Source organism: Emydura macquarii, unplaced genomic scaffold (assembly GCF_026122565.2).
Source record: "Emydura macquarii macquarii isolate MOO-44397 ecotype Brisbane River unplaced genomic scaffold, CSIRO-AGI_Emac_v2 contig_1348, whole genome shotgun sequence".
NCBI lineage: Eukaryota > Metazoa > Chordata > Testudines > Chelidae > Emydura > Emydura macquarii.
Window position 1 is genome coordinate 8,438,374 of NW_027131485.1, and position 27,274 is coordinate 8,465,647.

General features: G+C 40.6%; 1 long non-coding RNA gene across 1 annotated transcript; it reads right to left on the reverse strand.

Moving 5' to 3' along the window:
• On the reverse strand, positions 1-26,896 carry LOC137155304 (uncharacterized). Its single transcript, XR_010920407.1, has 3 exons — positions 26,735-26,896; positions 15,689-15,794; positions 1-347 (listed from the first exon to the last, which is right to left on the reverse strand). It is a non-coding gene; the product is annotated as an uncharacterized lncRNA (long non-coding RNA).
• Positions 26,897-27,274: the final 378 nt, after the last annotated feature.

Below are 27,274 nucleotides of genomic sequence, written 5' to 3' on the forward strand. Positions count from 1 at the left end.
GAACAATTTTAATGAGATAGTGTCAGAAGTACTGAAGCAATTCACTTTCAGAAAGCTTCAGAGATATAGTTCAGCAATCATCTTTAGAGTAATCGACATAATTAACATCAGGAATCTTAAGGTTAGCACTAGTACATTAAGACTGAAGTTAACGCCTTAATTACTAATTCTTAACAATTACATACAATAGATTTAGAAACAGAAACTGATTTGATATGCAAGATACCTTATTGCACAGAAAATAGAACTGATCAAACAATTGGATGGCAACTGTTCAAACACCCATCAGTCATTGTATGCTACTGTCTTGTTCCAGCTTCCCATCTCAGAGTCTTTAGTTACCTTCCCTTTAACAGAGAGAACACAAAATGAGGATACATAAGAATTATTTCAGAGATTACAAAACCATTGATTAAAAGTAAAGATGGGTTTGAACCAAAACCACAGATCAAAGAATACCAACCTTTGGAGGATCAATTTGAAAGCCAGATCTGGATCCAAGTTCTCTGGTTCTTAACTCATTAGAAGAAACACTGTCACCTATGTTTTGCTCTGTTCATTTAGATACCCAGACCATGGATTGAAATTGGCACGGAGACTGAATTCCCTTCTCACCCCTCACGATGACCACTCCAGGTGAGGGTTAAAGCACAATGGCAGAGAGATATGGAAAAGCTCACAGTAATGCTATCTGTGATAAGTCTGCAACAGTTACAAAAGGTGAGGTCTCGGATTGTTATTTAGGCACCATTCTGAGCTATCGCTTTATACATGGGAAGTTTCACCCATGTACAAGTTCAATACCACATATGTAAACTGTGCAGAAGTACACCTGGCTAAAAAATGAAGGTGGGACATAATGACAAAGCAGCCTGTGATATTCTGTTCCTTACAGTTGGCCTGATTCTTTGAATAATCTAGTATCTAGGACTAATACTTGGACAATGGATTACAGAAAGGGTACAAGCAGTCTGACTTCTTTATACTACATTGCTAAAGACAAGTGAAAGATTTTGTTTTATTGCTGCAAGACTTTTGGAGATACCCGATATTTATAATTTATCCTTACCATTAATTCTTTGAATCAAATATGAATTATGGGCAGGTGAATGCCAACTGTCACACCTTGTATGAGCAGCAGCAAACTTATCTTGTCTGTATAATTCAAAGAGTTATAAATAAGAGCTGAGAAAAAAATTATATTCCATCTCTAGGGAAAAGTGTATTTATGGTCAAGGAAGCAACTATTAAAATGGTATATTATTACTTCACAGACATGCTCTCTGCAAATACTCATGGTTAACACACTTATATCACTACAGTAAGCAGGTATGACATTTTACTCTGGTTAGAAATGCAGTATCAAATAGCTCTGAGAAAGCAAGCTGAACTCTTCCTGTTCACACACCACTGATAGGAATTGCTGACTGTTAGTTGTGGAATAGTACTGCTGTTGTGTATGAGGAAAATCACAGCTTGATTTTCAGATACTAGGGGAAAAAATCTACAGTATTAGGAGTTAAGAAACATTTATTTAAACTACAAATAGCAAATTTGGAATGGAATCACAGAGAAACAAAATGTGGGATACAAAGATGCCATCCTTTTTAACTCAGTTGCTTTTGAGAGTATAACTGTATTTTCAGGAATGTGTTACCCAGAGAACACCACACACTTCAGGGAAAAGGTAGCATTTATACTGGCAAAAGTTTATCATTGTAAGAGAAAGCTGATTAATAAGTCATGACTCTGGTGTTTCATATATAAACGGTAATATCTGCTATATATATTAAGCTTAGAGCAAACTACCCAAGAAATTTTCAAATGCTCTCTGAGGACCCAGGTTTTAGAAGGAAGATTCTCTTAAATAAATGAAAATAATTTTCTTACTTCAAAGCAAGCATTTCATTTGTTAGTTGGGAAAAAAAGAGTTAAATATAGAGTTCAGATGCCCAAATTGAAACTGTTAGTTTAAATTGAAAGCGTCACTCTTTTCAAATTGCCAGCATCACGTGGATGTATTATTTAATCTAAACACAAGCTAAGGTACTTTGGAGCTTTTCTTTGGTAACTTTCTAAATTTACTTCAGAACTAATGTATCACATAGAATCTACTCTGCACCCTTATTAAAAGGCTATAAATAAAACATTTTAAAAACCTCTCCATGCTGGTGATTTGTTCTTTTCCATCACAATTTGCCTGTGGTGTTATTAAAATCTATTTCACAACAAAATGTAAACAGAGCTCATGTGTTCAGTCAGCCCTCACAGGAACAAGTTCTATTTTCAATAATGTTAATTACTTCTCTCAACAGCCCTCCTCCTCTGCATCCACAGGTCCCATTTTAAGCCACGGCAGAAATTTCTGCTGGGGTAACCCATAACTGCTTGAGACAGATAATGTATTGTATCTGTTCCCAGATCGATAAGAGTTTATTGACCAAATGCAACAGATTGCTTTCTGAAAGGCACAGATTTATCAGGTGCCAGCAGGAACCCACGAAACATTCTCTCTCTCTCATTTGATCTGTTACAAGTGCACTAGTCCACCTATGTAAGGTAGTAATGGGGCTAATACCCTCAGTAAGTGTATGTCTGCACTGCAGCTGGAAGTGTGCTTCCCAGCACAGGTAGACAGACACTCATTAGCTCACCTAACAATGTAGCCAAGGGTAGCGACTTGGGCTAGCTGCCCAAGTATGTACCCGAGGAGTCTAGGCCAGCATGTTTGCAGGCAGCTAGCCTGAGCTGCCACTCACGCTACCCCCAGCTACATTGCCATTTTTAGCACACTAGCTAGAGCACAGCACTGAAGTCAATGAAAGCTTTGCCCCTGACTCCAGTGGGGCCAGGATCTCACCCAGGTGAGCCCTAACCATACACCCCAGAACCAGATTCATATTAACCACTCAAACCCCTCTCTGTCACGGGCAGAATCTCAACTCTGAATCCAAAACAGTAGAAACGTTTAGATTCACATTTCAAAGTCCCAAGCTCAGAAGTATCCAGGATTTTGATTCAGGCCCATGTCTAAATATACTGTTTCCCAGCACCACTTACTGACAGAACACAGAGGAAAAACAAAAAGCCACACTCAGAAAAAATAATCACAAAACCATCTATAGGATAACAAAATGTTTAAAAAGCAAGATGCCTCTTTGGGGTACATCTTCAAGGTCCTCAAACGTCCGTCACTTCAATCTCCCACAAAGGTCACCTATTCACCCCTTGTCTTGAAACTGGAGTCCTCCTCACCGCTTTATCATGGCAAGAGGAGTGTCTGACTGCCTCCCAGCAGACTCTCCTCCACAGGGAACCCCTCACCACTGCTGTGCTAGCACCAATGTAGCTCCAAAACAGTAGCAATGGGCAAAAAGGAGTGCTAGTGTGGACAGGGCTGAGATTTCTAAATAGGATGTTGTCTGGACCTGCCTTAAAGAAGGTTAGACAACACCACAGTGGTGAAAGTAGCAGCAGCCAGTATATGCTAGGGCCACCATCAATAGAACTGCACTGGTGCTAATGTGATGGTCTGAGATTTGTTTGTTTTAGAGTCTAGGATTTATATAGCCTAAGAGCTGTGTCATCCTGGAGAGTGAAAGACCAAGAAAAGAAATCAAACGCTTGTCTCCTGCTTGACAATGCTAACAGCAGCAGCACCCACGATTAGCACCATACTGATCAATGTAGCAGGAATATTCTGTTTCCCTTAGACCTAGAATATATTATGCTTCCAAATTCAGAATATTTTCGTAGCTAACCTTCTCCAGTTTCCACCCTTTCTCCAGTTATGCTGGCTCCAAAGGCTTAGACATGTCAGTTTCCATTTTCGTCTCACCACGTAGCATAGTCCGTACAGGACTTCCTTACCTCAAAGTTGTAAATGGCTAAATCATCGGGATACCCAAGTGAGCAAGGCAAGAACACAAGCCTATAAAATGAAAGAAGGTGTTTAATGCTCAATTACAGAAGTGCCTTCGTCCCTGAAGCTGACTATGGACCTCAGCGATCTATGTTGTCACTGCAATCAAAGGTGTGATTGCACCTCGGGTAGGCACACCTGCACTACCTTTAATCTAGCTAGCATGGCCAAAAGTAACAGTGAAGATCCAGTGCATGGGCTGCAGCAGAGGCTAATAACACAACTACATACGCAGATTGCCAAGTGGACTTTTACGGCCCGTGCTGAAGCACATGTAGTTGTCTTCACTGCTATTTTTAGTCATCCAAGATAGATTAAAGCTATCACTTGTACATCACTCTGAGCTGTAATCACACTTCCAATTGGAGTGTAGATGTTTTTATTCTTTCTAACTTCTCTTTAGTCCCATCAATATGTAAATCGATGGGGGAAGGAGAAACTCAGAACATGGGCTTACTCACACATTAAACAGCTGGCGGATGCACATTATAAAGTGTTCTGTTCTAGTTGGACCAGATTATGTTGGTGCCAGTACAGAAGGAGCAGGAAACATGTCCAGGAAAGTCAGTGGCTGTAACCAAGGCCTCAGCCATGGGAAACTCTGCTTAACTGTTCAGAGATGCTCTGTTTTCGTGTGTGCTCCCAGATTCCCACTGTCCAGCATTACAAAGCTGCTAGATCCTTTGCTAATCTGCCATCCCTTCTCTACCAACAGCAGCACTCATGGAGTTCAGAGGAATTAATGCTGCTCAAAGCAGCATTAGCAAAGTTTTCTTTTTAGGTGCTATAGGCACTGTGTCAGAGAGGAAACTTGCTACGCAGAATGGATGTTCCCCACTTCTCCCCCCTGCAGCCTAAAAGTCCCATTTTGCCACGTGTGGGTATATTACATTTCGTGCAGGCAGGCCAATGATGACTTTTGAGGGGGTGGGGACATTCCACATAGCTTCACTCCCTCCGCCTTCATTCAGCCCCATGTCCAGTTTCCACTTAATTCGTGCAATTTGGCTCCACTACACACCATCCAATAGAGGGGAGCACCAGGTCACTAACAGCTATGACAGATGTTTATAAGTGGATGATGCCTTTAAAAAGAAGGACCAGTCTCTGCTCACCTACCCTTATTACTGACTTGGGTCGCTCTTGCCTTTTGGATTACCTTTACTTTATTCGCTCTACTAAGACATACCACAATACTTTCATCTGTTTTTTGTACTCTTGTTTCAATAACATTGACAATTATAGATAAGGTAAAAAAAAATGCAAAATTTGGTGAGAGACACCAAAGAACATAATTCAATGGGATGAACAGAATAAACGTACTATTCTGGTTTTCATGTGGGTCTTTCCACTGCATGTTAAAGCATTATGATTATACAAAGAGTCTAATATTTCTGAGTGACATGAGATGAGCCTCTAGTGTATGAAGATGTTTATTATTTGACATTTTAAGGCTGTTCGGCTAATTTTATTTAAAATACTACTTACTGCCAGACGTCAATATATTGTATTGGTACATCTTGTGGGTTTTATTTTACTCTGTCAACTTGGCAGAAACAATATATAAATTCCCTTTTGATTTTACGTATAATTTGTTTTTATTGTTACTAATCCTTCACAGTTGTTCAGATATGCAACCTCTTTCATAATACACAGCAATATGGAGACTTTTTTTTTTTTTTTTTAAATAGCTCTTCAGCTTAAGTTAAACCAAATTGTTAGAAAGGCCTATCTGAGTGCTGCATACTCTATCTTCCTTGATCCCGTTAGAGATCCCCAATTCAGTTAGTTCAGCAAAAGAATACGGGACAAGATGCTCACCTGGTGTAACTTCAGTGGAGCTATGCTGATTTACACCAGCTGGGGATCTAGCTCTACAAACCATACAGGCATAAATAGTTTGTTATGTATCCAGAAATGCACTTACATCTCCACAGATCATGGTCTATATATATGGTTTTTTCCCCCAGTCATGACTTACATGTGGCAAAGACCTCTACTCGACAGCCAAGTTCATGGGTCATATTGGTACTAATGACACTGCGTCCTGGGATAAGACAGATGGTAGAGGATTATAGGGAACTCGGAAGGCTGTTGAAAAAGAATGTCCACATGATCTTCTGAGATCCATTGTGTCCCATGAGCAAAGGAAGACAAAAGAAGATTCTGGAAGTGAACTGCTGGTCAGTAAGGGGTATAGTGTGGAGAGCTTTGGCTTTGTGGAACATTGGTCCATCTTCTATGAGGAGAGGAGGTTGTATAGTTTGGATGACCTCCACCTCAGAAGAAGGGAAACCAATCTTCTTGAGTACAGACTGACTAGAGTAGTCATGAGGGTATTAAACTAATAACGAAATGGAAAAGTATAAAGAGAAAATATGAGAACTCACTTAGCACAAAATTGAGATGTTGAGAACAAAATTAATCAAGAACCCATAAGCAGTGCATGAGTCTTTTGTTTGCGGAGGCTCACATGCGAGCATCAGAAGCTCCCCAGAAGTGGGAGGCGCCACCGGCACCTGGACCGTGGCCCCGCCCCTCCCCCCCCCAGCCACCACTCACTCCTCCCCGCTCCCTTCTCAGAACAGGAGGGCCACAGCCTCACCAATTTTTCCTGAATTAGACAAGCAATGGGAGGGGAGGAGGGGGCGGAGAGGAGTGAGTGGCAGAAGGATCTCTAGAGGGGTGACCTGCGCCGCATGTGCCACATTTCCCCCCTTCATGACCCGCCTTTTTTGGGGGAGTTTTAGCCCCCCCCAGCCTTTTATATACACCACCCATGCAAGATCCAAAGGACATGATGAGAAGAAGTAGTCCTTGAACTGCCTGTATACCAAGGCTAGGAGTGTAGGTAACAAACGAGAGGAATTGGAATTGCTCATTTATGGGCATAAATTCTATCTAGTTGGTATTACTTATTGGGCATAAGTCAACATTGGGTGGGATGATTCATACAACTGGAATGTTAAAATCAATAATTATAACCTATTTAGGAAGGATCAAGTGGGCAAAGGGGGAGGGAAAGTGGCACTTGATATAAAAAAATGGCATTACCTGTTTCCAAGTCACTGATAAACATTCAAGATAATTTTCTTCTGAGTTATGGATCAATGTCCTAACAGGTAAAGCACAAGATTGGATATTAGTTCTTGTCTGCTACAGGCCACCAAATCACACTAGTAAACAGAATGACGGATTCCTTACATGCCTATCTATAATATGTAGCAAAAACAAACTGTGATCACGGGGGACTTCGATCTGAGTGACATGCTGGAGGTCTCAAACTACCAGAATAAAGACATCCTTGAAATTTCTAAACAGATGGAAATTTCCTAACTCAAATACTTCTTCAGCCAACACAGGGGAATTCTTTATTAGACCTTCTGCAAACAGATAAAGAGAAACTCATCATTGGACTAAAAATTAATGGTAACTTAGGTACCAGTGATTGAGACTTTATTCTCCTTGCACACTGTAAATGTGATCAAGTCCAGACCAATGATATATATACTTTAATAGGGCCAATTTCACAAAACTAAAACAGTTAAGAGCCACATCAGCTGGGATGAAGACCTTAATCAGAAAAATGTGAATGATAATTGGGAATAATTTAAGAACACTGTTAGATTCCCAAAAAGCCACAATTAAGGTAGAAGGTTGTGCTGCTTCAAAAAGTGACTTGGTCTAAATGGGAAGTGAAGGCGGCTATACTTTATTTAAAAAAAAACAAAAAAAAAAAAAACCCATCTTGACCAATGGAAGAAAGAGGAAGTTGGTAGTAATGAATATAAATCTGAAGTTCAAAAATGTAGAAAATTGATAAGGAAAGCAAAGGTACACCCTATGGCCAGCAGAGTTAAGGACAACAAGGAATCATTTAAATATATTAGAAACAAAAAATTCTGACAATGGTATTGGTCCATTACTAGATACTAGAATTGGTACAATTATCTATGATAATGCAGAAAAAGCAGAAGTGTTCTGTAAATATTTCTGTTCTTCATTTGGGGTAAAGAACAGATTATATAGTCTCATTATATGGTGATAACACTTCACATTCCACTTGTATCTCTGGGGAATGTTTAAATAGAAGCTACTAAAGTGAAACATTTTTAAAAGTGCAGGTCAAGATAACTTGTATCCTAAAGTTTTAAAAGAGCTGGCTGAGGAGCTTGCTGAACTATTAATGTTCATTTTCAATAAATTGTTGGAGCACTGGAGAAGTTCCAGAAGACTTAAGAAAGCTAATGTTGTGCCAATTTTTTCAAAAAGGTACACAGGATGACCTGGATATTTATAAGCCTGTCAGTCTGACTTTGATTCCAGGTAAGATAATGGAGCTGCTGATATGAGAATCTATTAATAAAGAATTAAAGGAGGATAATGTAATTAAGGCAAATTAGCGTGGGTTTATGGAAAATAGACCCTGTCAAACTAACAATTTTTTAAATGAGATTATAAATTTGGTTGGTAAAGGAATATCATTGATGTAATATACTTCAACTTCTGTGAGGTATTTGACTTGGTACCAACACGACTTTTTGACAAAAACTAGAATAATATAAAATCAACATGGCGCACATTAAAATGATTAAAAACTGGCTAACTGATAAGTCTCAATGTAATTGTAAACAGGGAAAAGTCATAAAGCAGATGTGTTTCCGGGGGGGGGAGGAGGGGTGTCGGGGGTGTCCTCCAGGGATCAGTTCATGGCTCTGCACTGTTTTGTTTTTTTTTTAAATCAATGACCTGGAACAAAACATAAAAATCACTCAAAGTTTGCAGATGACAAAAACTGGGAGAGTTGTAAATGACGAAGAGGACAGGACACTGATTCAGAGTGATCTGGATCACTTGGTAAACTGAGCAAAAGCAACAATATGCTTCCTAATACATTTAAATGTAAATGCACACATATAGGAACAAATGAATGTAGGCCATACTTACAGAATGGGGGATTCTACCCTGGGAAGCAGTGATTCTAAGAGATCTGAGGGGCCTGGTGGATAATCAGCTGAACTTGAGTTCCCAATGTGCTGCTGTGGCCAAAAGAGCTAATGCAATGGCTGGATACCTAAACAGGGACTCCTGCTAAACAAGGAGCAGAGAGGTTATTTTACCTCAGTACTTGGCACTAGAGTGCTGGAATACTGTGTCCAGCTCTGGACTCCACAACTCAAAAAGGATGTAGATAAATTGGAGAGGGTTCATAAAAGAGCCAGGAGAATGATGTAAGGATTAGAAAACATGCCTTATGGTGAAAGATTGAGCTTTTATAGTTTAACAAAGGGAAGGTTAAGCGGTGACTTGATTACAGTCTCAGTACCTACCTGAGCAAGAAATAATTAATAATCGGCTCGTCAATCTAGCAGAGAAAGGTGTAACACAATTCAATGGCTGGAAGCTGAAGCCAGACAAATTCATACTGGAAATAAGATGTACATTTTTGACAGTGAGGGTAATTAACCATTGGAACAATGTACCACGGGTGGTGGTGGAGTCTCCATTTTTAAATCAAGATTAGATTTTTTTCTAAAAAATCTGATCAAGGAATTATTTTGGAGACATTCTCTGGCCTGTGTTGTACAGGAGGTCAGATTAGATGATCACAGGGGTCCCTCTTGGCGTTGGACTCCATTAAAGTTTACACCACAGCTGCAAGTAAAAATAACATTTGTTTGTGAAACACAAACCCGATAGATCTACCCCAGATGGAAAGTGGTTCATCCCAACTCTTTATCCAAACAAGCTCTTTCAAAACAGAGAAGTTTAAACCCTGGTGATCTTCCTTTCATATGTAGGTTTTAAAATACATAAGAAAGTGTCATGTATAGAAGAGTTATATTTGCACATTATGTTTGTCAACTTGATATTTAGCCAGAAACTACATTCCCCCAGCTCCTTGTACTATGGCTTTCCCTGTTTTCTGAGAGGTTAATATTTCTCTCCACACTGTCACTGCTCTGTGTGGCCCCCACTTACGTCTTGTGTTGAAACCTCACCCAGAATACTTGCTGAGCCACTGAAGCCTATATATTGGAATTCAAGTGATTCTGTATCTGCTCCATTATACTCTACCCAAATCCAATCCTGGAGCCACTAGGTTATTTAAAACAGGTCCTTTAAAGGAATCAATGTCAGTGTATGTTCATTTCAACCATTTACAAGATTGTCCCTGGACTCTGCACCACTATATAAAAGTTGCAGCAGGAGTTATAGCCAGCAACAGCAGTAGTTTAAAAAAAAAAAAAAAAAAAAAAAAAAAGCCTTCCCCCTCCAGCTTCAGTGTCCTCATAACATAATTGATTAATCTTCTGCACAATGCTTAGTTTTCATTATGGAGTAATTTAAGCAGGCAGTAACACCTTGTACCGCTAATAGATCAGTCAACTAATGTATTCAAGAAGAGCATGCTAATAACACACTTGAGGACAGAATCCAATTCTTTTAACTTTTCCGCTACATACATTACACTATTTGTGGTAAACATTTTTCACTGGAAAAGGTAACTAGGGAAATTACACTGAGTATTAACAAAATGAGGATTTTTTTTTCAAATTTAGAACAAAAAGTGTCAAGCCTGTTAATTACTGGTTTTACAAAAACTGTATGATACAATAATGGGAATAGACGAAGTGCCTTCAGCAAATTCCAGTTTTAAGAAAAATCAAGATAATGAATTCTATTATTCATTCTTTAGTAAATATTCTCAACTAATACATACAGTAATTGGAAAATTAGGAACATTATTCATAGGAATGGGGTATTTTTCATAGAACTATTCAAAAGCTTAACGTTTTATAAAGTGAAAACCAACTATTCTTTGTCTACAGAATCAAATTTTAAATGAGAGGGTTTCTTTCCCCATTAAGTTAAATTTTTCTTCCAGCTTTAACCCTCCTCTACCCCACCCTCTCTTTAGATTAGCAGAAAACTGTTCCAGAATCAGAGAGTTATTCTCCTCTTAATGCATTTATTATGTAACTCTCATTAACAATGAAAAGGTTTATGTGCACACTTGGAAATGAACAGATACGCATCCTTCAATCCACATAATCCACTGAGTGCACTAAAATGTAATGGCATCATGGATAAATTGTAACCTTTGGAAGCCTGGGTAAAACAGTGTGACTTTATGAGGTCTGTGGTTTATCCTCAACATACTATCCGCCTACAACAAAACCTCCAAAGTTAACTACACACTACCTCTTTGTTCACTCTTTGTTCAGCATGGAGACAAGATTGCCACTCAGTTCAGAGCAGTGGGAATAAATGTGAACTAGTCTAACTTGATATAAAACAGACTTTTAGGCCAGATTCTCAGATGGTGTAAATTGGTGTAAAGTTCTTGAATTCAATGAAGCCACAACTATTTACACCAGTTGAGAATTTGATCCTGTATCACCAGTACCATACTTGTGTTATAATTTAATCCTGCCTGTGCATAACCATAAAAGAGGAAGAGGCTCAAGGATTATGAGCCAATAGACTGCACATATAGGGTATTCACTACTCAGGTGTTTCAGTCTTCACTGCTATTTTAGTTCACTACCAGAATTAACTACATTGCAAAATTATTTCGCCTAGCTCTTGTGGTTCAGAATTGTTTCTTAAACTGGTATGTCTAATCTGTGTATTTCACTGCAAGATAATGAGCTACAGTATCATGTGATACCCCAAGAACTGCCATCATAAGCCTGAGCATTTCTTTATCTCCAGTATGATTTGTATATTTTGTCCTTGTTCTTCTTTGCTCCTTTTTTTCTTTGCAGCTCTGTTATCCTCGCCACAAGGTCATCACAGTATTATCAGCCACTATTCAGAGACTGTCAGTTGGTCAGTAAAGTACGCAGTGAAACTTACCATCCATCGTTCTATGAGTTGCAGAAGGGAGTGTGTCATTTGAAAACATAATTCAGTGTCAGAAGGGCTCATATGTTACAGCAACACCACTTGTACTGTACCATAACCACAGCCTTAGATATCAATCACTGCTATCATCATTCAGCTAAACATTCATTAATTCATTCCATCATGCATATTGTACTCAAACCACAGAAAGCATGTTCCCATACCTTCAAGGGGCTGACTAAAACCTCTCAAAACAGACATTCCAGCTGGGATTGTCTAAGGGGCCTATAGGAGTTAGGTGCTTAACTCCCTTTGGCTTTCAATGGGATTCTAACTTCCTTAACCCTCGGGTTCCTTAACTCAGACCCTTTAGCCTGCACGTAGCAATGCTTGGTGTTCATACCTGCTGTCCCATGACCACGATACTCCCTCTGGAACACACTGGGCAATTAGCCTCCTTTGCATTTGTGGAGGTGCTTAGAGGCTTAACTTGAAGTTAGAGTAGTCAAACTGACTTTGTGTCTTTTCAATAGAATTTAAATCTTGACAATGTTAAAATGTTGCACCAACGTTGACACAAGAACGAATGGATATAAACTGATCATCAACAAATTTAGGCTTGAATTTAGATAAAGATTCCTAACCAGAGGAGTGAAGTTCCAGGACAGCCTTCCAAGGGGAGCAGTGGGGTGCAAAAAAACCTAACTGGCTTCAAGCTTGATGAGTTTATGGAGGGCATGGTATGATGAGACTATCTGTGACTGCTAATAGCAAATTCCCCACTGGCCAATGATGGGATACTAGATGGTGAAAGTGAAGAGTTATTACACAGAATTCTTTCCTGGCGTTTGGCTGTTGAGTCTTGCCAAAATGCTCAGGGTCAACTGATCACCATATTTGGGGTTGGGCGTTGGAACAATTTTTACAGTGGGAGTGCTGAAAGCCATTGAACAAAAACTATAAACCCCTGTATTTGATTGAAACCATTTCAAGCCAAGGGGTGCTCCTGCACCCCCAGCACCCAAAGTTCCAGCATCCCTGCATTGGGAAGGAATTTTCCCCAGGTCAGATTGGCAGAAATCTGGCAGTTTTTTGCTTTCCTCTGCAGCATGGGGCCTGGGTCACCTGCAGGTTTAAACTAGTGTAAATGGTGGATTCCCTGTAACTTGACATCTTAAAATCATGATTTCAGGACTTCAGTAACTCAGCCAGAGGTTAGGGGTCTGTTACAGAAGCAGGTGAGTAAGGTTCTGTAGCCTGCAATGTGCAGGAAGTCAGACTAAATAATCTTGATGGTCCCTTCTGGCCTTAAAGTCTATGAGTCTAAAATGATTCCCCACAAAATATCTGAAAGTATTTTACAATTATCAGAAAAAGTCTTTACCCAAATAACTAATTCGTTGGTGAAACAGATCAGAGTATTAATAAAATTAGTCGCAATAGATCCAACCAATTGTTAGCATTTATCATATGTTAAATAATATTTAGCATTGTTTTAATGCTCAAACTGTACGGTTATGATGTTGCTGCATACATAGGGAAACTATCTCAGGAGTAATTGTTTTAGGGAAAAACTAATGAGGAAGGATGGTATTATGACTAAAGCTTCACACACAGAATTTGGTTCCAGAACTAGGATTACCCAGAATTCTTAAGGGAGGGGATTTCAAATCCAAGGTTTTGATATCAATTTATTTCTCGTGTGGATGGGCAACTTCTCCCTATGCAGTAGCTCTGCCAAAGGATCAGGAGTACATTGTAATGGGAATTATCCACAGACACCTGCAGGCTTCACCAGCTTTGCAGGAATTGCTTGCCCTCTGCAACATCAGGCACTATGAATGAAGCTCGTTGGTGCATGTCTCTTCCTTACATCATTAAACCTACAATAGGATTTCACCTATTTTTTTGTTTAAGGTCTAAACACATTAGTGTTTATCTACAGACAAAATGCTACAGAGAAGCTTGTTTAGCATTTTCCTCTGCAAGCGGTTCCGGTAGTAGCTCTTATTTTGGCATGCCTTCCCTCCAGAAGAGGGCTAGATGAGCATATTTAACTGCTAATTGGCTGAATGGAATACTCCATTTGGACACTGCGTAATGCTGCTGCTCTCAGATGCCAGCAGAACAGGATATCAAAGCCAGCCTAAAGTACCTCCCATGTCTGTTCAGAAACAATGGCTTGTTCATGACAACACACTGGTTTAAATAATAATTCTACACCCTACAGTGGATTTGGTGGCTGTCAGATGAAACAGCAGAAGGGCAGATTCTTTGGACAATTATAAAATATGTGAGGGATAGTCATCCTCTGCTGCAAATCTTATCAACAATTCCACAAGCTCCGACCACAAGAGGGCATCTGTCTGCTCACTTCCCTGAGTGCGCTCATGCTTAGCATATCTGAAACTCAGGCGTTCCATGTCTGTTAGGGTCTCCTGCAAGGCATATGTCTGCATATGGTGGTCTCCACTTACGTGGATATCACTTAACTGTATCACCTGCTTATGTGGACAGGAATCTTACAGTCCCAGACCAGCTTAACTGGACCTCATGCTTTGTTACTCCAATTCATCTGATAGCACTCACCAGCAAACTAGACCAAGCACTGCCAAATTCACAATGTAAACCAATAGAAAGAGGGAGAACTTTTTTCTTTCAGTTCATTTCAGTTAATAGTATTAGGTGTTAATTGTAAAACCTGTCATTATAAAATTTCAGGTAAGTGTCATAGGTAAGTTGATGATTTACTTTGGCTAAACTACACAGATAATGAAACCCTAACTTTTATAGGGGGGCTTCCATTAATGACTGGCAGCTGATCAAAGCTGCTTTTGATTCCAGTTCTGCAAAGACTTAAGACTGGTCTACATAGCTATGAAAAAAGTCACACCCCTCACCAATATAGCTAAGCCAGCAAAAGCCCTAGTTTAGCTGCAGTTATACTGGCAAAAAAATGTCCTTTAGCTTGTTTCATTCAGGGAACTGGTATAAGTTATATGGCAAAAGAACTATTTTTGCTGGTATAAGCCATATCTCCAATAGGATGGAGTACTAGCATAACTATACTGGTAAACCATTTTAGCATAGACAGGGCTTTCATTATACCAGTGTAACTGTGTCCACAGTAGGGAGAGAGACATACTGTTTACATATACTAGTGCAGTACAACTTATACAACCTTAAACACCTGCGTGAAGTTACACATGAGAATAGTCCTGAGGAGTAAAGTACGACTACTTACATGAGCAATGCACATGCACAAGTCTTTGCAGAATTAGTTTTCCATTTCTAAATAGTAGTTATGCCAGTTCCCAGGAGTAACTAATCTAGAGCAAAGACAAAGAGCTTACTGAATTTGAAACAGTTTAATTGTAAAGTCTCTCTCTTTCTGATTTTCCTCCCCATGGCTAACGCATGCCTCCATGGTATTTCAAACTCAGGAATGAAACACTAACTTTATTTAGCCTTTCCAATCAGGCACATCAGAACTCAGTGTCTCAGAAGTCTGCTCCTCTAGGTTTTCAACCCTCAGATAGGCAGCACAAGTTTTTCAAAAGCTCCCTGTCCCCAGCACAGACATCGATTTTGCTGAAAGGTAGTGAGAAACTTTTCCACATTATCCTCAGAACGTCATGGGTTTTTTTTTTTGGTTTTTTTTTCATTTCTACCATGCTATGAGGATGACAGGAGTGGATGGGTTATCATCACGCTGTCTGAAGTATTTCAGGCTGCTGGATGGTGCTACTTCAGCATATTTTTAATAACTGTAGCCGGCGGGGAGAGTGCCAGAGTGTCTTCAGTTTTTAGAACAGCCAGGTTTCTGTTTCTACCCACAGTGGTTGCTGACTGGCAAGATTGCTTCAAGAAGCATCAGCACTTTGCTAGACTGTCTACAATACATTTTTTTCCTACCGTGAGAGATCACTGCTTGGTGATGGTTCCCTGCCAATCCAGGACTTGATTTCCAGATTGCGTGAGTGCGTGTCCGTGCTATACTTGTAGGTGCCTCCTTAAATATCTAAACATGTATAAAGCAGGAAAGTGGACAAAAATCATTTCACAAACACAGGACAGTTTATGGTTCAAGTATGTTTCCTTAAAACGTGACAGAATAATAGATTTGTTCATAGATAATTTTTCAGTTAAACAGCACTGTTTCACCGCATATCAAAATATTTCATAGCAAAGTTTGTATGAGCATTCCCATGCTAAGTCCCTGTATTAATGTACTTCCCAAACTTTCACTGGTCAGGGTGAAATTTCCTGTGCTTGGTCTCTCTCTGAAGACAACTTTTTTAAAAGTTTGGGAACTCATCGGGGAGGTCCAACCATTTGCTAGGAGGTTTTGGTCGGGTTTTTTTTTTTTTTTTTTTTTTTTTAAAAAGCATCAGAGCACAAATGACTGAAAGTGGGAAACTGAAATGTTGCACAGAGACAGCCATTGCCAACAGCTAGATTGTAAACTCACAGCCTGCCCTGAATGAAGGTTAGTATGTAACTACACCACCTTTGGAGAGAACCACAGAACAAACTGTGACTCTAAATCATAATTTCACCCCAGCTTCTCTCCTGCCCTGCAAGAGGAATAAATCACTTCACTCTCTTCTGTGCAGCAAATTACTCCTGTCCATATGCCCAGACCTCTAATCCAGCCAGCGAGTGGGGGAAGGACAATGCCAGAACTCTTTCTACTTCCCATTCCTCCCTGCCTACTTGTGCATGGGGGTAGGAATTGGGGAAGTAGTGCCAACTGCCACAATCTGGGCTACCCATATTCTACCAATCAATCACTTTCTTCCTTATACCCCAGCAAAGCTTGTAACAACCTAGTCCTCCTGAGTATGTAGGTGAGAACTTTGTGTTGATTGATTTAGGACTGCAGGGAGCACGCTTCTCACAGAGCCATAGATATCACTGGAGCACTGTATATGTACAGGGCTCTGCCTTTAGTCAATAATCATGTACATATAATTCTTTTCTCCAACCGACAGCATAGCTTCTCTTAGATGCAGTTCAGGGGGTGAGCCATGAACTGCAAAGTTAGCTTGGGACACATCCTTCCAAGTATTTACTCACATGAGTAGTCCTACTGACTTCAGTATGAGTACAGTTACACATGCAGTAAGTGTTTGCAGGATGTACTGTCATATTTAGTCTGTAGTCTACTGCATAAGAACAGTCAGCTGTGCATATGGAGGAATCATAGAAAAAAATGGACATTTCTATTATTAATCATGTAATCAAAGACTCTGACAATGCTCAGATGGGCAGAGTAAAGGTTGTATGTACAAACATAACTGTCATTTCTTGACTTCTAAATGCTTAACTTCAACCTAGTAGTGCTCTAAGGCATTGGGGTTTTTGAAAGAACAGTATGTTTATCTCCCTTGGACACTTTATGAACAGTGACAACGCCAAGTTTTCCCCTAGGGACTTACAAGCGCTTTGACATCTTCAAAGTGCAAGGAATAAACTGTCATTACAACCATCTGATAAGAGAAATGCTGCAATCTGGGAGGCAAAACCAGAACTCAGCAAAAATTAGAAAACAGTCTTTAGTTGTCATAAGCTAAGTGCCACCTTCATGGACATGCTTTAAAGGCCACCCTCAAGCGACTTGCTGATTTGACACAAGTCTTACTAGTCTCCTATTGGCAGACACATGAAAAGAATGAAGCTATCTGTTTTCTTGCAAGGCAGGCATCATCACACAACAACAAAGGAGAATGAAAATTCATTGTCAACAAACAGTATTTTAGATTCTTTGTGAAGGGCGAGATCCGGCTTCTGTCTTCTCCTCCGTCTACACAGGCTATTTAGTGATGTTCAATTGTTAACCGCCAGGCACATTGCCTTTCCACCATCTTTACTGACCTACACACCACATCATTTACAGCATCCGGCATTCCTCTGCCAAGAAGTGGAGAGGGACGAGCTCTCTCCACCCAGACATCCTTCTTGGGTCTGGCTCTGCTAACCTGATTCTCTCTCCTCCTAGAACTTCCTTTCTATGCCCCTTTCTACCTTCTGCATCAACAGGCTAATTAGCCCTTCAGTCCTCCCCAGCCCATTCTCATCTGCTAATTAGTCAGAGTCAGGTCCCCTCCCTGAGGAATTAATTGGCATTTAAGTGATCAGAGTCCCGGCTCAGCTGTTGGTTCCCAGCATTCTGTCACACTCCTCTACTGTAATATCTGACAATAGCTACATTGATGGAGTACCTCAACCTGAAAGATTCCCAAAAGCTTTAGCCAACAGATATATAGACCATGCATAGGGATGATCTCAACCATTGCTGAAGGCTAGTCTTCCCAAGAATGGAAAGTAGCACCTATACCTTGGTATGCAAACAGCACCATGTAAGCGGCTAAGACAAGAATGAAGAAAAATGCTGTATGCAACTGAAACTGCAGAGGTAGTTTACATGGCAGAAAGTCATATGGCAAGGACACCAGGGTATCAATCCTACTCTTCGAGTGAAAATATGCCACAACATATTTAATAGCTCAGTTTTAGTCACCTGAGGGACACTTTCAGTACTGACTCAGAAAGTACTACTGGATAGTACCCGGATGTTTCTCAAAGGTAATTCATGTTACTAATAACCCAGCCCAAACCTGCTTAGCTTAGGAGATTTGATGGACACACAAGCTGAGGCGATAAGGCTAACTGCTTTCTTATCGATCACTCTTGCCATAGCAACAGAGAAAGAGAAAGTTGTTTTTCTACAACTCTACAGTGAAGTCGTGTGGTAGTGACTGCACAGCCACAGCACACTGCAGACTCTGTCAGTCTGCTTTAAGATGATGTGGAAGACAGGACAGAAGTGTGGCCAAGCTAAGGGAAGACGAAGGGATCAGTATTTACATACATCCAGTGTCCCCTGTGTTACACACAACTGGCATAGAGAAGCAGGAGCTATTATTTCAGCAGATAGTGGATGCTCCAAGTTACAGGATGAATTACATCTTCTCAGCCACCACACTTCTCTTGCACAGAACTGAATTACTCAGCTTTAGCAAGGATTTCACTCCATGTAAGAAGATCTGCCGCTAGCTATCTTTCCCAGCCTTGCTGGTTCACTCTTCGATCCACAGACCGGCAGAATTGGATTTTTCAAGATGCACCTGCATATCTGAGACTGGAATAGGGCAGCCCTCAGAGCTGAAGGAGTTAGGGTAGTAGCATCATTTTTGGATTGCACAACCATGTTTCCTTATAGATTAAAATAATGAATTACCACCTTCCTATAGTCATTGAGATTGGTCACATAGTCGTCCCCTGTGAGTCTCTCTCACCTTAGGTACAGGCCATATTCCCTACAGCCCCGCCACTACACTTTATTACAATGTTCTTGCAGGTCATTGCCTGTAGTGTTCTTTACAAGTCCTAGTCAGCTCCCCCTTTTACTTCTTGGGAGAAAGGGAACATACTAGCAGCAGCAGCCAGCTCTGCCTTCTATCAAACTGTCCACTCTTCCCCTTATCAGCTCACAGCTGCTGGGGTTGTTTTTCCCTCTAATTAGCCCTTCCACTGTGGCCCAGCTTGTTAATTGATCCTCTGTTTAAGTCCCACTTAATCCATGTTGGTGGTAGGGTAATCAGATGTCCCAGTTTTATAGGGACAGTCCTGATATCCAGGGCTTTTTCTAATATAGGCACCTATTATCCCCACCCCCTTCTTGATTTTTGACACTTGCTATCTGATCGCTTTGGGGATTCGAGTGACAGCATATCAAGCCCTGTCACAGACCCCAACTCAAAATTTAGTGTCTTCCCAGCTTGCCATTAAACAAGCCAGGTATTAGCTTTCCAGTTATTTATTAGGGGCAAGCAAATTTGTCACTGATCTAACTGGCTCCAGTTAAGCAGATCAACTGGGCATTTTCCCCCCTATAAAACTCTAGAATAAGGAGGTGTCACTTGGAAGGATGTAAAGCAGAAAAGCCTATTTAAAGATGTATAGCTGATTGCTGAAAAAATATCTGCATGGACCCAGGGGCCTAGGAAAGCTATGGTTACATTATAACATAAGCTTTCCCATGAGAAATATGGAGCTACTTAAACTCCCCAATCCAAGACTAGTCTAAAAATGTCCTAGAAGCATGAACAATTATCCATTCTTGGCCCCTAGAAACAGTGTAAAAGGGGGGAAAACCCTACAGAACTGTGCTGTATTCTTTCCTTTCCTGCTGAAGAGGAATGAAAATACAGTATGAAACGCATCCATTAAAAATAGCATCATTTCAAATGAACTGAGCTAAGGTCTGAAAAAACACTGCTCGTTCAGCGGTACAAGAAAAAGCCACACTAGGGAGGGATGGGCATTATCCAATTAAGAACAACACGGGCCCCAATCCCCATTGACTGCTTAAAATGTTTTATGATGTTTGGTTTTGTTACCATCAATGTAACATCAAACTCCTGACAAAGAGCAAAGATGAAGGGAGGTGAATCCCTTATCAAGGCGGAAGGACCCCTGCTCCCCCTCTTTTCAGAAGCACCTAGGTCCTTGCCCCAGTTAGGAAGATGGAAAATGAGGGAATCTGGGTTACCGCCTGCCACAATTTAGAGTAGATTGAGCAGGAGCCACCAAGACTCTATCTCCACCTGGTATATCCTCCATCCTACCACATCACTGGAGCCCCATACCACAGCAACTAGTCTACAAGCTGGCCAGCATTTATTTATTTAACCAAGCCCTGCAGGGGTTGTTGTTACTGAACACTCAGCTGGCCTCACACAATCTGTGCTAGGCATTAGCCTTTAGGTAAAGGGGGAAGGGGAACCAGTCAGTGGAGGATGCTTTGTGACATTTTATGCTATTGGTCTATTAGCAACAAGGTTGTTTCCCCAGATTTGTACGATTTTCTGTTTTCAGTTTCATACCACATGTTTAGCATTTTTAAAAAGGCGGGTCAGGGGGAGCTGCCCACCTCCCATCTCTGGGCTAGCATTACGCTGATTAGAGCGAAGTGCACAATCGAAGCAGTTACAGGAAACACGGGGCGAGGTTGCTTTGTGTGGAATTAAAACCTGCACTTGTGGTGCAAGCTGGTGACACTGGCTCATCTTTTTGCAGGTAACAGTTTTATCTCTCTATCCGTTATGCTGTAAACCTGAGGCCAAGAAGATGGTGTCTGTGGAATTGAATTCAACTCCAAGTTCCCAGCCCTCCAGTTCCCATAGAGGGGATGGAAAGTCTGGAGGATTCTGGAAAGTGCAATGAGAACTGGAGGACCAACTTAACTCCAGAGTGTCCTTGTCCTTAGTCAAGAGCCTCCATGGCAGAGTCATCTCTCTCATTCTCTCACACACACACACACACACACACACACACACACACACACAACAGTAGAACCTCAGAGTTACAAACACTTGGGGAATAGAGGTTGTTTGTAACTCTGAACATTTTGTAACTCTGAACAAAATTGTATGGTTGTTCTTTCAAAAGTTTACAACTGAACATTGACTTAATACAGCTTTGAAACTTTATTATGCAGAAGAAAAATGCTGCTTTTAACCCTTAGTTTAAATGACATATGGAAAGAAAATGTTTCCTTACCTTGTCAAATCTTTTTTTAAACTTTCCCTTAATTTTTTTAGTAGTTTATATTTAGCACAACACTGTACTTATTGGCCTTTTTTTTTTTTTTTTTTTTTTGGGGGGTGGGGGGAGGAGGGGGAAGCCTTCGTTGCTGCCTGGTTGTGTACTTCTGGTTCAAAATGAGGTGTGTGGGTGACTGGTCAGTTCATAACTCTGGTGTTCATAACTCTGGTGTATTTAAAAATAATTTGTGCATGGGTCGGCAAGTCGTAGCATTGTTTTGGAGGGGATGGAGTGGGTCACTTTTTACAGTTGTTTCTATTCATGTCAGGAATATTTTACACTCCCTTCCACTTTCCCATCTTGCTGTACTGGTCTGAGTTTTTGTGTAACAAATCCATGTAGACATATTGGATAGGATTAATGCTGACTTCCCCACCAGTGGATGGGATAAGAACATCAATATGCATACACAATGATTTATTTTAGTTCAAACAAAATAGTGAGAAAGTTATATTCAAGGAGAAGGTTTACTCTGCAAATACAAGAGACAGGATAGCAAGACCAAGGCCCCAATTCAGCAAAAAGTCCATGGGACTTGAGTGCATAAATCCATGCCTATTCCGCCAACCACTGAAACATGGGTATAAGTTTAAATACAAGTTTAAGTGCCTTGCTGAATCAGGACCCAAGTAATTTTTTTCATTTGTAAAAGCAGATCATGAAGGGAGAAGGTCGTGGCTTTGGACATCTTCTCTGTGTCAGCAGGATAGATTATGTCTTGGACAACACACGCACTTATAGGCCCATGGATGTTTCCAGGCCCTCAAGTCCAAACGCACAGGATTAAGACCACTTACTCCCCACCAGAGCCAGCCAGGGGCATGAAGAGAGCAAGGAATAGGTGGGGAGTTGGTTCCAGTCTTCAGAGGCATTGGCCAGCAGCAAATCATGCCTCTGGAGTCAGGGGAGAGACAGGAGAGCATTGTGTTACCCAAATAACAAATATTACAGGATCTTATTAGGGGATAAGGCAACAAGCCGCATTGTGAACACAGAAACTTCTGTAGAGTATCAAAGAAAAGAAAAGTATCAACACTGTAACAACATTAATATTGTGCTTTACTTAGTGAAATAGCATTAATAATAATGTAAACACTAGGAAAACAGTATTAACATTATATCAATACTACAATTACAGAGACACGTTTCAATTGATGCTTTCATTCACACTCACACAGACTGACAGGCATACACAGACAGGGAGACAGACAAACATACATAGGGATCTTCCAGATGTCAGTTACCAGCCTCTTGATAGTCACTGGCCAGGTAACTAGAGCATGAGGATGAGGAGCAAGGTTCTGCCGATGCGCATCGGTACTCCTGGCTGATGTGATGGTGTAGACCCGAACCTCCAGCCTTCATCTTCTTGTCCCATTTTAATAGGGAAAGGACCCCATGTCAGTCTATGGGTTTTGCATTGTCATGCTGCAACTGCATTCTTGGTGTGATCCTTAATCACCCACATTGTTGCAAGCCTGATCAGATTTTGTCCTTTGAAATGTGCTGGCTCCAAAGTTATCAGGGTGGGTTCCTCTTCAGCCGTTTGATCATCTTTGCTTCTTTCTTCTTCCCTCAAGCGTTTTAGGTGAGGCTGGTGTTTTCTTCATGTCTGTTTCGATATCCCTTACTCAGACCAATTGTTCAATCACTCTTTTTGTCTATACCCAACTCAATTGTTCGGCCATTCACACTTCAATCACTCAGGGCCAACTCCTAGCTGAAGAACTTACATATTATTTTTAGAGCAAACCTTATTTCATTTTTGACAGTGTCTTTCACAATTAGATAGATTACATTGCACAGTGTGGCTTTTGTACTTAGAATAGGATTTTTGCAAATATATTGGAAGCAGGTAAAATTAACAGATAAACTGGCCAGTGGACATAGTACAGACATTTACAAACAATCTTAAAATTATACAAAGTGCAGACAGACTTGAATGAACATTTAAAAGGGTAGAACAGTAAGAGTCAGTTTGAGGTTTTAGCTTTTGATTCAGACTGATGTGTCTTTTGGTAGGAAGGGGGGGGGGGTTTGTGGCTCTGTTTTTACATACATTTCAAAAACAAGATTTTGGCCAACAATTGTACTTAAAGTTGGCTGAGGTACAATGCCTGCCAGGGTTGCCACTAGGGGAAGGCTGCTTTCATAACACCTGTTGCTAGGATTGTGCCTAAAGGCCACAATAAATTTAAGAGTGTGGGGCTGATCCTGAGGCACAAGAAATACAGAACTCCTTTCTTTCAGAACAGAATGCTTCATTTGACTGTATCTTTCAGACCTCCCTCTCCAACCCCTCTTCCATCTCTCAAATTGCCAAGAGCAAAGCAGAATTGCAAAAATTAAAGGGAAACTCAAATGCCATTAGATTCATTCTGATATATTTTTTTATTGACAGTCTCAAAACCAGTGGCTGTGTAGGTTGTAAAATAATTGATGCAGTATCAGAAAGTAACTTAAATGTTACCTACTGCGTTATGGGCTCAAAATCCTTCCCTCTGGACTCAATCATAGCACTGAGGCTAGAAATTCTGACAGTTACTGAATATTCTGTCAAAGCCATTAGAAACACGAACTACACATTTATGAGACAGGGAGTGAGCCCCAGGGAGATTTGATCCACATAGCATGTGGTGAAACCTTTTACTCCTTGAAGAGTTCATACATTATTTCCTGAAGCGTATGATCTGGAAGAACAAAAATCCCACAGAAATATAATGAGATAAACCAATCCCAGTTGCAGGTTTCTCTGCATCAGTTTCCATTATCATTAAAATGGATATCTCAACTATTTTCACAGTGTATCTCTCTACATACTAATGGTTGAAGCATGCCATGGTGATTTATATTATAGTAGCATCTGAAGACCCCCAACCAAGACCAGACCTCATGATGCTAAGTGCTTTACAAACACAGTGAGATAACAGCTCCTGCTCCAAAAAAGCTTTCAGTCTAGATGCACAATAGAGGCAAAGGGTAGGAAGGGAAACAGAAGCACAAGGTTACAGAGCAGGTTAAGGATAAAAACCCAGGTCCCTCAATTCCCAGTCCCATGCTCTAGACAATAGACCATACTATCTCCTTCTTCTGCCAGAGTTTTGTTCCATATTCTAGATTATCGGTAAAGCAATTACTTCTGAAAACCATCAAAACAACCTATAGTTTCAAATATATACACAGAATCTCATGAAAGGGGCAGGGTCTCTCCTTTTTATTTCAAGCCTGTTGATTTCACATATGTTTCAGCTGTTCCTATTCTTACCTGGTTTCACTATTAAAAGGAAAATGGAAAAAGGGACAGAAACACAACACAAATGTGTTTTAAATGAACCGTTTGTATGAGCCTCTACAGACTTACGTTGATGGGTGAAATCCTGACCCTGCTGAAAGCAATGGCAAAATTCCATCATCAACTTCAGTGGGGTCAGGTTTTCACCTGATATTTTTACTACTGGAGCATGTACCATCTCAATTGCTCTCACTTCAGCAAAACTGCTCCACAGCTGGACTATGGAATGAGAATTCAATGCTTTTCCATGGCTGTCAAATCAATACCTCTCCAGAACTGAAGAGAGCCAATTTTAACCCCAGGAGAGTAGAAATGCACTTAGAGAATGAAATTTGCTTCCTCTCAATCTGGATAAACTCCCAGCCTCAAAAATGTGTCTAATCTTAATTTGCTACACACAGATAATTTACTTCATATTGAAGCTTTTGTAGTGTAAGGTTTATCATAGTCCTAACTAAATGATAACCAGACAGAGGAAATATCACTGATGTGTTTGATTTGTACAAGTTTTCTTTGTTTTCTCACAGAGAACTGAGTCAAAGAAAGTCTTTGGCCAGTTCTCAGGGTATGTACACAGAATAGGGGATCTCCATACTTCCTCGCAGTTTTCCAGTTTAAATAGGTAAAGGGTCAGTAGAGAGTGGATCTATTTTTCTGAAATCAATATAGGGTGGCTGTGCTCTTTTGTACTCCACAACGGTTGCATTTAAAGATTACCCAGATTCCTCTCACCACCCCTACAAGCCTCAGATACTTCCAAACCCGAGTCCCCACCGCCGTGTATATAGTGCAAGTATTCAGATACCTGAGTCTTTATTTGTTGATATGAATTTGTTTTTCATATACCCTTCCAGAAAGCAGTACAGCCATGCAGTCTCAGACTGAGATCCTATTAGAGCAGTGGTTTTCAACCTGTGGCCCACATGTCACTTGTAGCCCAATCACCACACACTACAGCCCACATGACATCCTCAGGGCCATACGGGTAGTGTGTGTGTGTATATATATATATAGTGTGTGTGTGTGGATACGGCCCACATAACACAGAGAGCTGCATATGCAGCCCACAAGGGAAAATAGGTTGAGAACCACTGTGTTAGAGTCATGAGCTGAGCAAGGCCTCGCTAGGTCTGTGCTCAGATGAGAGACACTCATAGCACAAGGAGTAGTTGTGCTGGGTGAAGAGATGGAACTCTTTCCTCTCAGTCACATTGGGTCAATGCCCACGTGTAGTGTAATGGGAAACTGTGCTCTTGAAAATGGCAGCTCACAGGTCAGATGAAACACCAAGGGTCTGACCACTTTATGGTCATTAACTTACCCAATGCACTGTTGGGAAATGTTAACCCTACTTTTCTGCCCAAATTCCAGCTTGGGTTTCTCCCTCAATTCCCTTATAGATTTAACTGTCCCCCTGGCTTTCTTCTGCTCTTCCTAGCCTGTACTGTAGCTGTCCCCTGTTAAACATCACCTCTATTCCAGCTCACTGGAAGGGAGGTTGGTGCATTTCAGTTGTGTCCTTCATATACCTTCTATTTACTTCCCAGGACTGTTGTGAGCATTAGTTATATGCAAAGCACTAGCTCATTGGGTGAGAAGTAGGATAGAAGAGTGACATTACTGCTCATTCTGAGACTAACATGGCAGGACAATATATGTTCAGCCACATTTGGCAATATCACCTGCTGTAGCAAGTACTTCATCAAATCATGGTAGCTCATGGAAGTGTTTAAGTAGTAGGATTGTTGTCACTTTTCCCCAAACCTAAAAAAAATCCACTGTTCACCCCTCCCAGGGATAAAGGGGTAGGAAAGAAGAACAAACAAAGACAGCTGAAAAAAATACTACAAATGTTTTTCCAAAATTAAATACAAAAACACATAATATGCAATTCACTTGTAAGCATATTTAGTCTTCAAAATGATTCCACAGTGAAAAGCTTGCAATTTTGTAAGTAAAACTTAGTTCCACAGTAATCACATCCCCAGTCTATTCTCTAGTTTTGCAACAAAATTATGATTATTTGTAGTAACTTGAACAAGGGTCCAGTTACTTACCATTTGAAAAATTCAGAGTGACTGATTAGTGTTAACAGCTGAAAGGCTTGCCAGCTTTTCCTTAGGCTTCTTTCAGGCAGCCCAGCTCAGGTTCCATCCTCAGGTTTCTCTAGGCCTCTCTCTGGCCCTTTACTCAAACTTCTAGCCCCTGCCCATAAAGAGACATCATAAACCCCTTTCATTTGCAACCACAAACAGCCTTTTTATAGCCTAGCCCCTTTTCCCACAGTCACCTGACCCCTTTGGGAACTACAATTCCCAGAATGCCTACACCAAAAAAGGCCAATACAGCAAAGGGATATAGTGGGTCAAACCAGCCATTTTAAAGGACCAGCATCCCTGTAACAATGTGATTTGAGATATGATGAAAGGCACTAAATACTGTAGGAGCAAAGTTTCATTAGAATTAGAATTGTGCAAGCTAGACATTAAAAATGAGGGGGAAAGCAGATGCCTCTTCACCCATCTGAAACTATTTTGTTTGTTATGGAGGCAATTTATGAGCATATAAGATATATTGCTTCCATGCATATGTATACT